Here is a 12,449-nt window from a genome sequence, read left to right as displayed (position 1 = left end):
ACGTTGGCAGAGCGCGACACTTTGCAACCGTTTCGCTTCGCGCTTTACGGCCTATTGAGGAAAGGGCTTTGAGAGAGAAGGGAAGGAAGGAGGAGAGGAGGAGGGGGCGTGGCTTCGTTCCTTTCCTCTTCGGTCCCCCTTCCCTCGACGTTGGCATGGCACGCACGCTCGCTTTACGGCCAACTGTGGAGAACTGTTTCTCTCCCCTTCACACACGCACATCTTTTGTTGTTATGGTTTCCATTCCTTTTGCGGAGGGGGAAAGGGGAGCTTGCTTTACGGCTAACCCTGAAGAAATGTACTGTACCCTTTTTGTTGTTATCGAAAGGGGGGGTCGTAAAAGCAGAGCGCGAGCGCTGGCTCCCGACAGTTTTGACTGTTTTAATAACGTCCGTCGTTGTGGGGGTCTCGTTCGGCCGCGCATGCGCAGTTAGCCATTTAGGAGAAACGGGGAGGGAAAAAAGCGGGAAAGATTCCTGAGGGGAAAATAAGAGAGGCGAATAGACACGTGTACGACATTCACACGTGCGCTCGCGTGTTTCACGGGATATATTATATTTTTTGGCTTAATTTTTTTAGATCTCGTTCCTTCCCCATAAATTAAACCTTGCATAAGGATGCCAAGCCTCCCTTTTTATATGGGATGATGCCACTCACTTGAAGGTTTGGAAAGCTCGTCCCTTTATCTATAGAATATATTTATTTATTGGGTTTACAGTAGTTGTTTGTTTTTTTATTTAATTTTTACCCCGCCTTCCTCCCCATTTGGGACCCAAGGCGGCTCACAACAGATACAAACACATTAAAACGCTTTAAAAACAATTAAAATAATCCAATTAGAACAGTAAAAAAGTTTTTTAAAAGAACAACATGCAAAATTTAAAACGTACAACATATATATATATATATATATGTTGTTGTGAATCAAGGCGGGTCGCAACATAAATATATATAAATGTATTAAAACAACACTTTTAAAAAAACCAATCAAATTAAAACAGTAAAAAGTTATTTTTAAAAATACAATGTACAAAATTTTAAAAACAGACAAGGTTAAAATTAATTTAAAAACCAACCCTCTCCTTTAAATACACTAAAACCAGCCCTGCGTGATTTTAAAATTGCTACAAACGACATCTTGCTTTTCTCCCAAAATGGGCTTTAGGGTGGCTTATAAATCCCCTTCAGGGGAAGGCAATGGCAAGGAAACCCCATGATAGCTTTCCCTTAGAGTCTCCATAACAACCTGAAGCACAAATAAGAACAATATTTCTTGGGAGAGCCAGCGTGGCTTAGAGGTCTGAGCCTTGGACTGTGGCTCTGGAGACCAGGTTCAGTTCCCAGCTCAGACATGAAATCCACTGGGGACCTTGGGCAAGAAGTCACACTCTCTCAGCCTCAGGGAAGGCAATGGCAAACCTCCTCTGAACAAATCTTGCCAGGAAAACCCCATGATATGTTCGCCATAAGTCAGAAACGACTTGAAGACACACAGCAGAAGGAGACGCACTCCTGTTCACATTTATGATTGTGCCACTATTGCCATGAGTGCAAATGGCCCTCGAATCCACCTTCAAAGTCTATCAGACATCCTAATGATAGAGCTCTGTGGTCCTGACAAACGGGCGTTGCAGGATGACATATGATCAATCCCTTCCTGCCACTGAATGCCAGTGTGGGGAGCAGAATCATAGGGTTGGAAGAGACCCCAAGGGCCATCCAGCCCAACCCCATTTTGCCATGCAGGAACTCTCACTCAAAGCATCCCCATTGACAGATGGCCATCCAGCCTCTGTTTAAAGACCTCTAAAGGAGACTCCACTACACTCCGAGGGAGTTTGTTCCACTGTCAAACAGCCCTTACTGTCAGGAAGTGCCTCCTAATGTTAAGATGGAGTCTCTTTTCCTGTACCTGGCATCTGTTGTTCCATGTCCTATTCTCTGGGGCAGCAGAAAACAAGCTTGGAGATGTTATGTGCCTTCAAATGGTTTCCATCTCATGGCAACCCTAAGTGACCCTATCACAGGGTTTTCTTTACAAGATTTGTTCAAAGGAGGTTTGCCATTGCCTTCCCTTGAAGCTGAGAGCATGTGACTTGCCCAAGATCACTGAGTGGGTTTCCATGGCCAAGCCAGGATTCGAACCCTGGTCTCCCTGTGCCCTATCATAGGTATATCTCTGATGTAAGATCTTGGCCATGATTTTATTTTATTTTAATACTTATTTGGAGTATTCATACCTCACTCTTCTGCCATAAAGGCTCTCAGGACAATTTGACTGTTTCCTTCCCTCAGGCTTACAGTCTAAAAAGACATGACACAAAAGGAGAAGGGAATGGCAGCCGGGAAGCAGATCAGGTCCAGCAGATCCTGCTGGTTCTCCTCCCTCTCCAAGGCCAGGGTGGTGGCAAAAAGCACATTAAACCAATTAACAAGTTAAAAAGGCAGAAACCTGTACAAATATTCTGAAACTATTTAAAACCACGTTCAGGCAAGGGGTTGGGTAAACCAGGTTTAACCTTCTTACAGCCCTTCTCTGCCTTCCATATGTGCTATACTACACTTGGCCTATTGGGGTGATGTCCGAAAGGCATCAAGTTGGGGATGGGTGTTAAGCTACCTGTTTGTTGTTCAGTGGAGTTGTCCATCTTTGGGGACTGGCCTTCTCCGGGTGCTGTCCAAATGGTCTGTGCATCATTGAGACTGAACAAACTGCTGCCTGTTTTCTACTAAGCCACACATAGTGCAGCGTTCCACAAGGAGCCTCATCTGAAGGAACCCGCTTGAGTCTGCAGAGTTCATGTTCTCTCCGATTGAAGTCATAAAGCTGCTCATTATGTCAGAACTGTCAGCTCTTGGCAGAAGACTACATGTGAAAGGGATCCAGGAACCCTAGTACGCCACAGGTTGAACATGAGTCAACAGTGTGATGTGGTTCCGGGGCCATTTACACTCATGGCAATGGTGCCACAATCATAAATGTGAATGTGGGTGCATCTCCTTGTGTTGTTGTGTGTCTTTAAGTTGTTTCTGATTTATGGTGACCCGCAAGTGAAGCTATCATGGCATTTTCTTGGCAAGATTTGTTTAGAGGAGGTTTGCCATTGCTACACCTGGAATATTGTGTCCGGTTCTGGGTACCACAATTCAAAAAGGATGTTGAAAAACGAGTGTGACCAGAAGAGGGTGACCAAAATGGTGAAGGGTCTGGAAACTATGCCCTGCGAGGAGTGATTTAGGAAGCTGGGTATGTTTAGTTAAGGCAATCTCAAACTGGATTATTTCTGCAGTGTGTTTTGGACCACAGTGAATTGATCTGATTTGGACCAGCTCTAGAGATTACTGGATTGCCCCAATTCAGTTCTGGAGTGGAATGGCAGAGTCCACAGTGTTTTAGTCCAATTGTGTCAAATGTGAGTGAGAAAAAATTAGATTGCTTTTCCAACATGGCCATACATGAAAGACATAAAGGTGATACGATGTATTGGGCAACGAAAGGCAGCTAGGTCCCTGTTAAAAATGGCATAGGGCAGCACCAGCGGTGGCAGCAGATAATCAGTGAATAATCAAATCTGCAACAGTCAGACCTGCAAATGTAGATGGCTGACTGTAGTCAGTCTGCAGCATTTCTTTATCATGTGTCAGCAGCAAATAATGAAAGAGCTGTAGTGGGAGATAGGCGTTTGTTGGTTTTAATGAGTCTTTCTTTAATTGCCGTGTTGAATAATCTACCTTAATCTTATGTTTGGCTTTCTTGTTAATTTGTCTGTATGTGTAATAGGAAAGCTTATTCACCCCACCCCACCTGCCCCTAGCTGTTGTTACTTAGGTGTTTCTTAGATGAAAGGCAGACTATCAGAGTCACTACAAAAGACAGAGCTTTGGGACCATTTAATGGGGGAGAAGATCTCAGGATTGCTATCTCTCTTCATTGTAGGCAGTAGATGAGTCAGGATAAACAACATTACAGCTTCTGCCACCTGGTGCAGCATCTTCAGATATGTTACAATGGGTCTGAACAGACAGGCCAAAATAAAGCTGCTTTGGGTCACATTGGAGGTATGCTGTTTAAGTGCTGCATGCGTCCTAAGAGGCCAGAAGCCATGCCAAAGCCACACTCCAGTCCTAAGGTCTGGAGCGCAGCTTTGGTGCAACTTCTAGCCTCTTAAGATGCATGTGTCATTTAAACAGCATACCTCCAATGTGACCCGAAGCAGCTTTATTTTGGCCTGTCTGTTCAGGCCCAAAATGTCCTTGTTTGGGACAGAGGCAGAGGAAAAGTCAAAATAATGGGGCAGCAGGGACAAGACCTGCAGGGCAGAAACAAAGTGTGATAGGAGTAACTGTTAGCAAAAGTACTTCCTCCTCAGGTACATTGTCATTGTTATTATAACTCTAATATGTTCTAGCCACCCTGTAATAGTGAGAAGCTGAGTGATGCTTTAGGAAGTTAGTACAACGACGAAAGCAAGGTGAAATGAATTGCCAAGATGGAGCAGTCAGTGACAGTTTTTAAAATTTGAGTTTGCTTTTGCAAAAGCAGCAAATGCACAAAACCCCCTGGGGAGACTTATTAATCTGGTTCCAAATCTCAATTTGGATTTAGTATCCAGATCAAAATGTGTAAGTCCCTGTTTGATGTGATCCAAACTGAACCCAGATCCAAATTATGCAAGGCCTTAAGCTGCTTCCACACTGCAGAAATAAAGTGTTTTGACACCACTTTAAGGTCCATGGCTCAATGCAATGGGATTCTGGGGTTTGTAGTTTAGGTGGGGCACCAGAGCTCTTTGACAGGGAAGGCTAAATATCTCACAAAGGTATCATATATATAATATGATTTTTGCTTTGAGGTGGTTTTTGTCCCTATAGCCAATGTTTGCACTGCCTAAGCAGTTGGGGCTCTGCACTTGGATTTTGGAGTGTGTGTTAACAAATAGGTATCACTAGAGGGCAATGTTGGATAGCAATCTCCTTTATTAAGTTTCTGGTGCAATAGCAGAAATCAAACACAGCTGATTGACAGGATTAGTTCTGCTGAGATCACTCCAAGCGGCTCTTCCTATTCCACTTTTCCATCTGTCCTGAAGTTGGTATGAATGTTACAAATGTGTTTGCAAAAGATGTCTCAAGCAGGTACTCTCATTAGGGAGATAAGATCAACGGCAATTCTTCGATGGTTGAATGTTTCAGGCAAAACCTAGGTCTGCTCTGTCTCATGTGTGAATCAGCCTGTTTAAGAAAGAAATTAGTGCCCCTTTGAATGATGTCCCAAAAGGAGAAAAAGAAGGAACTGAATATACAACTACTTCCAACAAAGGTAGAACTGTTGCATTGGACTACAATTGGCAAATTTTATCTATACTGTTCCTTACGTTTTCCCAGATGTAACAATATAGACTGCTTGAGAAATTCCCACAGTACCACTGGATATGGTGAGCATATCATCGTGTTCTGTCTGCAGTCAAGACATTTTACGCTATGCAACAAACACTTGAAAACTGGAATGCTTGTGGCCTGGTAACATCACTGTGTGGTCAAGATGACAAAACCTATAGAGCACACATGCTAGGAGAGGCTGCAGCAGTTTGCTTTTGCCTGAGCCTACTGGGAAGGGCGATATTCTGTCCTTCCTCTCCTCTTCCCCCTTGCTGAGTTGACTGAGTCTGAACTCCTTTTGCACTTTGAATTCAGTTTGCAACAATTGATGTAAGCTGAGGACAAAGGGGTGAATGTAGGGAGGAGGAGAAGAAAACTTTTAAAAGCAGTTGAGAAGTGGTATGGTGGAGGATTATTTGGGACTGTCCCTGCCAAATCAGGACAGTTGGTGGTATGATGCAGCTACCACTATAAGATAATGCAGCAAACCTATTTCATACAAGTGCAGTTTACCATACAGGTGCATTGTAGAACTGGGATTAACTGTAATTCTCCATCAACCATGGCATTTATTGCATTGGCTTTCCTCCTGTGATAGATGTGGGATGTAACTTTAAGAAGGCGGATTTTATCGCATTTCCTTGTCTCCGAGAAGTACGCAGCCTGTTTGCAACCCGCTTTTGCTGCACCATCTTGAAAAGATGAAGGAGGTGCCTGGAGAAGCCTGGATTGCAAGCAGGCTGTGTACTTCCTGGCAATGAGGAAATGCGATAAGATCTGCTTTCATAAAGTTATATCCTGCGTCTATCATGGGAGCAAAGCCAATGCGATAAACTCCCATTTGTTGTTGTTGTTAACTGTCTCCGAGTTGACCCCAGCTCATGGTAACCCTGTCAATGAGACATCTCCAAGAACTGCTATCTTCCACTTCTCTGCTTAGTTCCGGCAATCTCATGCCCATATCCCCCTTGATTGAGCCAATCCATCTGGCATGTGGTCTTCCTTTTCTTCTTCTGCCCTCTCCCTTTCCTAACTTTATTGTCTTTTCCAGTGTTCCATGCCTTCTCATTATATGGCCAAAGTACATCAGCCTCAGTTTAATCATCTTGGCATCAAATGAGATCTCTGTCTTGATCTGTTCCATCTGTTTGTCTTTTTGGCTGTCCACGGTATCCTAAGCACTCTTCTCCAGCACCACTTCTCAAACCAGTTGATTTTTCTTCTGTCTGCTTCCTTGATTGTCCAGCTCTCCCATCCACTCACAGTGATGGAGGATACGATGGCCTTGAACAAGTCTAACTTTTGTGCTAAGTTGTATATCTCTACTCTTCAGTAGCTTATTATTATTTGCTGCCCTTCCTATTACCAGTCTTCTTATTTCTTCTAGTGTAGTGGGAAACCTGGATTTCGTGCATGTTAAGGTGCAAGATGGCTGTAAGAGAAGCCAAATCAGTGTTGTTAAGATGGGTGTCAGAGCATGCAAATTTCATCTTACTTGATAATGTTGTGAAACTTGGCAGCCTGCTTATTCTTATACCAACAGAGAAATACACAGCAATACCTTTTTAAGCTCTATTACCTTACATCTCTGAGTTTCCTTTCCATCACTGAAAACTCCCTGGATATCACATCGTAAAAGTGAATTGAGAACACAGAAGGGACACATTTGGCTTATACGTCTGTTTTGTTTCTATGGCAATGCAATACAAGCAACCAGGATCTGCTGTGACTTTTTTAAAAAAGCTATTTATTTATTTTTGAATGAGATCCAGACTTATTCCAGCTGTGCATAAGTGATTACGCTTTCTGTGAGCAAGAGAAACAGTTAGTCTGTATTCGCATTCTGTGAGCAAACGGCAGGTTCGCGTATCACGCTGGCCTGTGTTCTAATGCCTTTTCATTTTGATATAATACACCTCCAGGCTGACTGGAGAACCCCAAGAGCAAAGTAAAAGGACACCATCCAACTGGGACAACTCACTGATGGTGGATGAACAGCATATATTGGGACTCTTGGGTTATCATCTGCAGTTCTTAGTTACAAAATAAGCAAAGCTGCAGACCATTGTGGCATGTCCTCCAATATCTCACAGAGGAAAAGTGGGACACATATGACCAAGCAACATCAGAGAGTGGTCAAGATGCCAAAAGTTATTAATAAGGAAGAACAGAAAAAATTAGGAGAGGCTGCAGCAGTTTGCTTTAGCCTGAGCCTACCAGGAAGGACAAGATTCTGCTCCTCTTTCCTCTCTGCTGAGTTGAGTACAACCTTCTTTTGCACTTTGAACTCAGTTTGAAGTGGTTTAGAGGGCTCTAAACCAACCTAGCTAGCCTGCTGTATACTACAAGCTGACCTCATGTATAAATTGAGGTCAAATTTTTATATGATTTGTGGTTAAGTTGAGGGTAAAACTTAGGGGGCATGTCCCAAAAGATGTAAAGGATGAAGCAAAGGAAAATGATGGCAAAGAACTTAGAAAGTCCTGGCAGGCATTAACTGTTTGTATTCACCCTAAAGGCTGGATAGATGAGGAGGGAACTTTGGTAAATGGTGGCTGTGAGTTGTACAAGGGAAGCAACAAGGCACAAGTGGGGCTAACAAATGCACACATGTCAAAAAGGATGAAAAAGCAAAGTAAAAAAAAAAAATGGCAACTGCGTTAGCAGTGATTACAACCTTTAACTTTAATGTTATAACTTTGCCTGATTTTAACCCAGAAAGAATGACAAACATACATAAATGTCTTATTTAAATCCTTCAAAGCCCAATTCTTCTGTGTGCTCCTTTGAGGGGAAATGCCAAAGAGCTGCTGCTTCTGCTGCCGTTTTGGGCATTCAAAAAGGTCAGAAGCGGCACCATGGTGGAGAAAGCAGAGGGGGCTGTTGCTTCTTTTAGGTGTTCCTAGGATGAACTAAGCTCTTGCGTTTGCTGCTGTACTCAGAGAAGAGGATGGCTCCTTTTTTGGGATAAGAGTTAAAGTATAGAGAGCCAGTGTGGCATAGCGATTTGAGTGTTGGACTGCGACTCTGGAGACCAGGGTTCAATTCCCAATTCAGCCATGGGAACACAATGGGTGACCCTGGGCAAGTCACATTCTCTCAGCTTCAGGGGAAGGCAGTGGCAAACCTCTGAAGAAATCTTGCCAAGAAAACTCCATGACAAGGTCACCTTAGGGTCACCATAAGTTGGAAATGATTTGAACACACACACACACATACACACAGACAGAGTACTTACATTGACCCATGGATAAGTTGACCCAGGTTTTTTGGGTTGATTTTTTTGACTAAAATTTCTAGTTTTATGCATGGGTATACACTTGTCCCTCCACATTCATGGCTTTGACTTTTGTGGATTTGATTATTCATGGATTATTATTATTATTATTGTATTATTAATGCATTCCCTCTAGGAATATCTAGGTCCTCCAGCACAACTCTCTACCGAAAGCCCCACTGGAGGATGTAGAGATTCCTAGAGGAATCTAGGCTTTTTTGTGGGTTTGTCAGCCATGAAAGCCTTCGACTTCACTCCTCTAGGCATTGGTAGCTCCTCCGGCTCAGTTCTAAGGTTAATGTCTGGTAGATGTTGACCACAGTTGCACTGGAGGACCTAGAGATTCCTAGAGAGGTGTTCTCTCAGGTAAAAGCATAGTGTTTTTGTTGTTTGAGGTTTTCCCACATTCACGGGGATCCTGGGCCCTAACCCTAGCAAAGGTGGAGGGACTAGTGTATACAGTAATTAATTAAATACTTACTTTTTTAAGCACACTGATCCTTTGTCACTGCTGCTTTAATCTCTGATGTTCAGAAGGGTGCAGTGCCTCAGACTCCTGCTCTTCAGAGTCCACAAGATGGACAAGATGGACCAGATTCTACTTCCAAGACATTACCGGCCACTATGTGGTTTTGAGTGGAACTTGCCATCTGGAAGAGGCTTCCAGATTCCAGCTTCTTCCTCTTCCTCATTAGAGGAAGCCTCTTCCATGTAGGACATGACATTGAGCTTAGAAAAAAATTAATTGGGAGCAATGTGTTACTCTTTAGATGACAAGGACTAGACAAGACTAAATCTTTATTGCTTTTTTAGCATAAGAACTAACAATTTCTTGTTACTTCAAAACCTTGGCTGACATCCTGTTTGTGGCTAACCCAGGTGTGGCAGAGACCTCCCAAAAAGGGAGGCCTGCCGGTGCCTGTTTTTCTTCTGCAGGGAAGCTGCAGCCGCCAAACAGCATGGCTTCCCTGTGGAGGATAAAGAACCCGCAAAAGGTGGGTCCTTTTTTCCCCGCAGGGTGGACGTTGTGAGTGTGCCAATGGAGCACTTGTGATGTCACACGTGGCTTGACATGCAGACATTATGCATTTGTGACATCACAATAGCAGTGCTCGTATACACGGGGCGCCGCCATTGTTATGGCGCCATGCCATACTAGGGTTAGGGACTGTGGGGTTGCTGTGTGGTCTTTTAACCCTAGTATGGTGCCAGCACGGGACTTTAGCACATTGTGTACAACACCTAAGTTGCCTTATGCATGTAGTTGTGGTGTTATGTCACATCTGCATTCAGCTGCAGGTTGTGGAAGTAGAATTGCATGTGCAGTGCCATTGTGCATGTGGAGTCATTATGCATTACGCATGCAGATGCTCATTGGGCATTGAGGATTGCAAAATCCAGATGTACAGTGTGCATTGAACACATGCATTTCACATTTGGTTGCACATTCACTTGCACAGTGTTGCAATTTGCTGATGCATATTCGCTGCACTGTCTCCTTAATGCAGCAGCATCTTGGCCCTTATTTTAGGGAATCATTTTGGGAGATATTTATATTTTAAACAGCTTTCAAAAAAAACGTTAAAAGTAATGCATTAAGCATGTATTATTAAAGTGTAATGTTATTTGCTCCTTGCTGTCATGAACAGCAAGCAACATATCACTTTAAAAAGCAAGAACCCAACAATTGTAAAACTCACGTATTAGATTTTATAAGAATGTTTCCAGGCTCTCTCTGTGTTTCTGAGTTTGTGATATTGTTTTCAATTGTTCTCAAAACATATACTTAAGCTCTACATTTCCAAAAGTCTCAGTAGCTTGCAAAAGATGCCATTTCAGAGAAGATACAAGACTTTCAGCATCTCCTGCCACTTATCATCATTTTATTTTCCTACTAGTGGGAAACATGCCATATTTGCATTTTTGAGCCTGAATAGTTCTAATTTCCCATTTTTTAATTGCAGAAGCTCAAGAGGAACATTTACTTTGTTTTCACTGAGCAGTTATACAATTATTCCTTTTCAGATACTATGTGAACCATGAACCCTAATAGGCTAGGCTTTGTTAATGCAATTTGGCAGAGGTATTTACATGAAAACAGAAATCTAATGAATTTTTCAAATGAGTACATTGGTAACATATCGTAATTACTTTTTCTGATGGAGGGGGAGTTTGGAGAGACCCAAAATTCATTAAACTTTTTCTCAATTAGTAAAGATTGTTGCAAAACATGCTGGGGAAGAAAAGAATAATGTTTTGTTATAAATACTTTGCATTTTCCTCCTCCCTGCCTTCTGTCCTGTGCAATTGTCTTTAAAGAACAATACAAGTATACCTCAGTTAATTCATGTGGTGTGAAACTGCATTATTTCTACAATGTAGACAGATGCAACCATCATTATTTCAGGATAAAAGGTCTGTCAAAACATGCAGACCTGATATTCTGTGCTGTAGGTATCTATCCCTATTCTTTCCATGGTATTTCTGTGCATCAGTTGCCATTTTCTTAACTCAGAAAACTCCTGGATCCAAAAAGAGCCACAAGAAGCGCTCCTGGAAGCAGGTATGCACCCAGGCTGTATTCAGGCAGCAAATTCGGCAGCAAAAACCTTCTGATAACATCAGGATGTTGCCTGAATAAGCTTTAAGACAGATATAGGTAAATCAATTTAGTAAGCCATGGGTAAGCCATGCTAAAAAACCCTCCAGCTAGACAGAGAACAATCAGGTCAAAGAAGGGTTAGATGAATGTAGAAAGACTGTAAAAAGGAGCAGCTTTCTCAGAGGCCTTCTTAACCGAACTATGCCTGTACTGCAGTTCGAAGTAAAATCATGGGTTCTCCAACACCTAATTTAAATGGAATATATCTCTGTTGTCTCTCTGCAAGCTCAGGTCAAACTAGTTTTGCAGGTTTTGAGCATGTTATGAGGTAGAACTCGTGCAACCAAATTCTTCCTCCTCAGATGTAAAGCTTGATTCTATAGAGGTAAAATGGTTTCTTATAGAAGTACTTACAAAATCTGGGAGTGGCAGGTACCATTTTATGAGCGTCATTCCTCTTTGACATTTGGGGCAATATTGTTTACGAGAGGAGTTGGACGGGGTAGCCGTGGGAGTCCTTTCCAACCCTAAGTATCTATGATCTAAGATAGGAACCAAGCCCAAGACCTGTATACTTTTTGCATAATATAAATATACACCAGCATAGTGAATACTGGGCCCCTACATTTGCCCATCTAATCAATCAATGAGTGCCATGGTCTTGATGCTATCTACTATGCAGGGGTTGAATAGATCCACACATACCAAACCAAAAATGAGAGCAAGGGCTATGTATATGCTTTTGAAGTGATAGTATTAGGGATCACACTTATGCAGCCTCTGAGAAAGTGCAACGGCTTGTGCAACGTTTTCTATGCTAGTGTAAAAACAGCACATGCTGTGATAAACAGATGCTTTTCACCACTTGAGGGAGCACTTCTTCTAAAAATGTGCTAAGTGTATATCAGTCAATCCTCCCTATCCACAGATTCTTTATCCATGGATTCATGCATCCATGGCTTGGAAATATTCAAAAAAAATGTAAATTCCAGAAAGCAAATCTTGATTTTGCTATTTTATGTAAAGGACACCATTTTACTGTGCCACTGTATTTAATGGGACGTGAGCATCCACAGATTTTGGTATCCACGGGGTGCCTGGAACTGTATTTAACTTCACTTTTAGTTGGATTAAGGAGCTTTTGGTTGGCTAGTACTCTTGTCTTCCCTTCTTCAGAGCAAAAATAGTTCA

This window comes from Sceloporus undulatus, chromosome 1 (genome assembly GCF_019175285.1).
Source record: "Sceloporus undulatus isolate JIND9_A2432 ecotype Alabama chromosome 1, SceUnd_v1.1, whole genome shotgun sequence".
Classification (NCBI taxonomy): Eukaryota; Metazoa; Chordata; class Lepidosauria; order Squamata; family Phrynosomatidae; genus Sceloporus; species Sceloporus undulatus.
Note: the sequence above shows the minus strand (reverse complement) of the source record.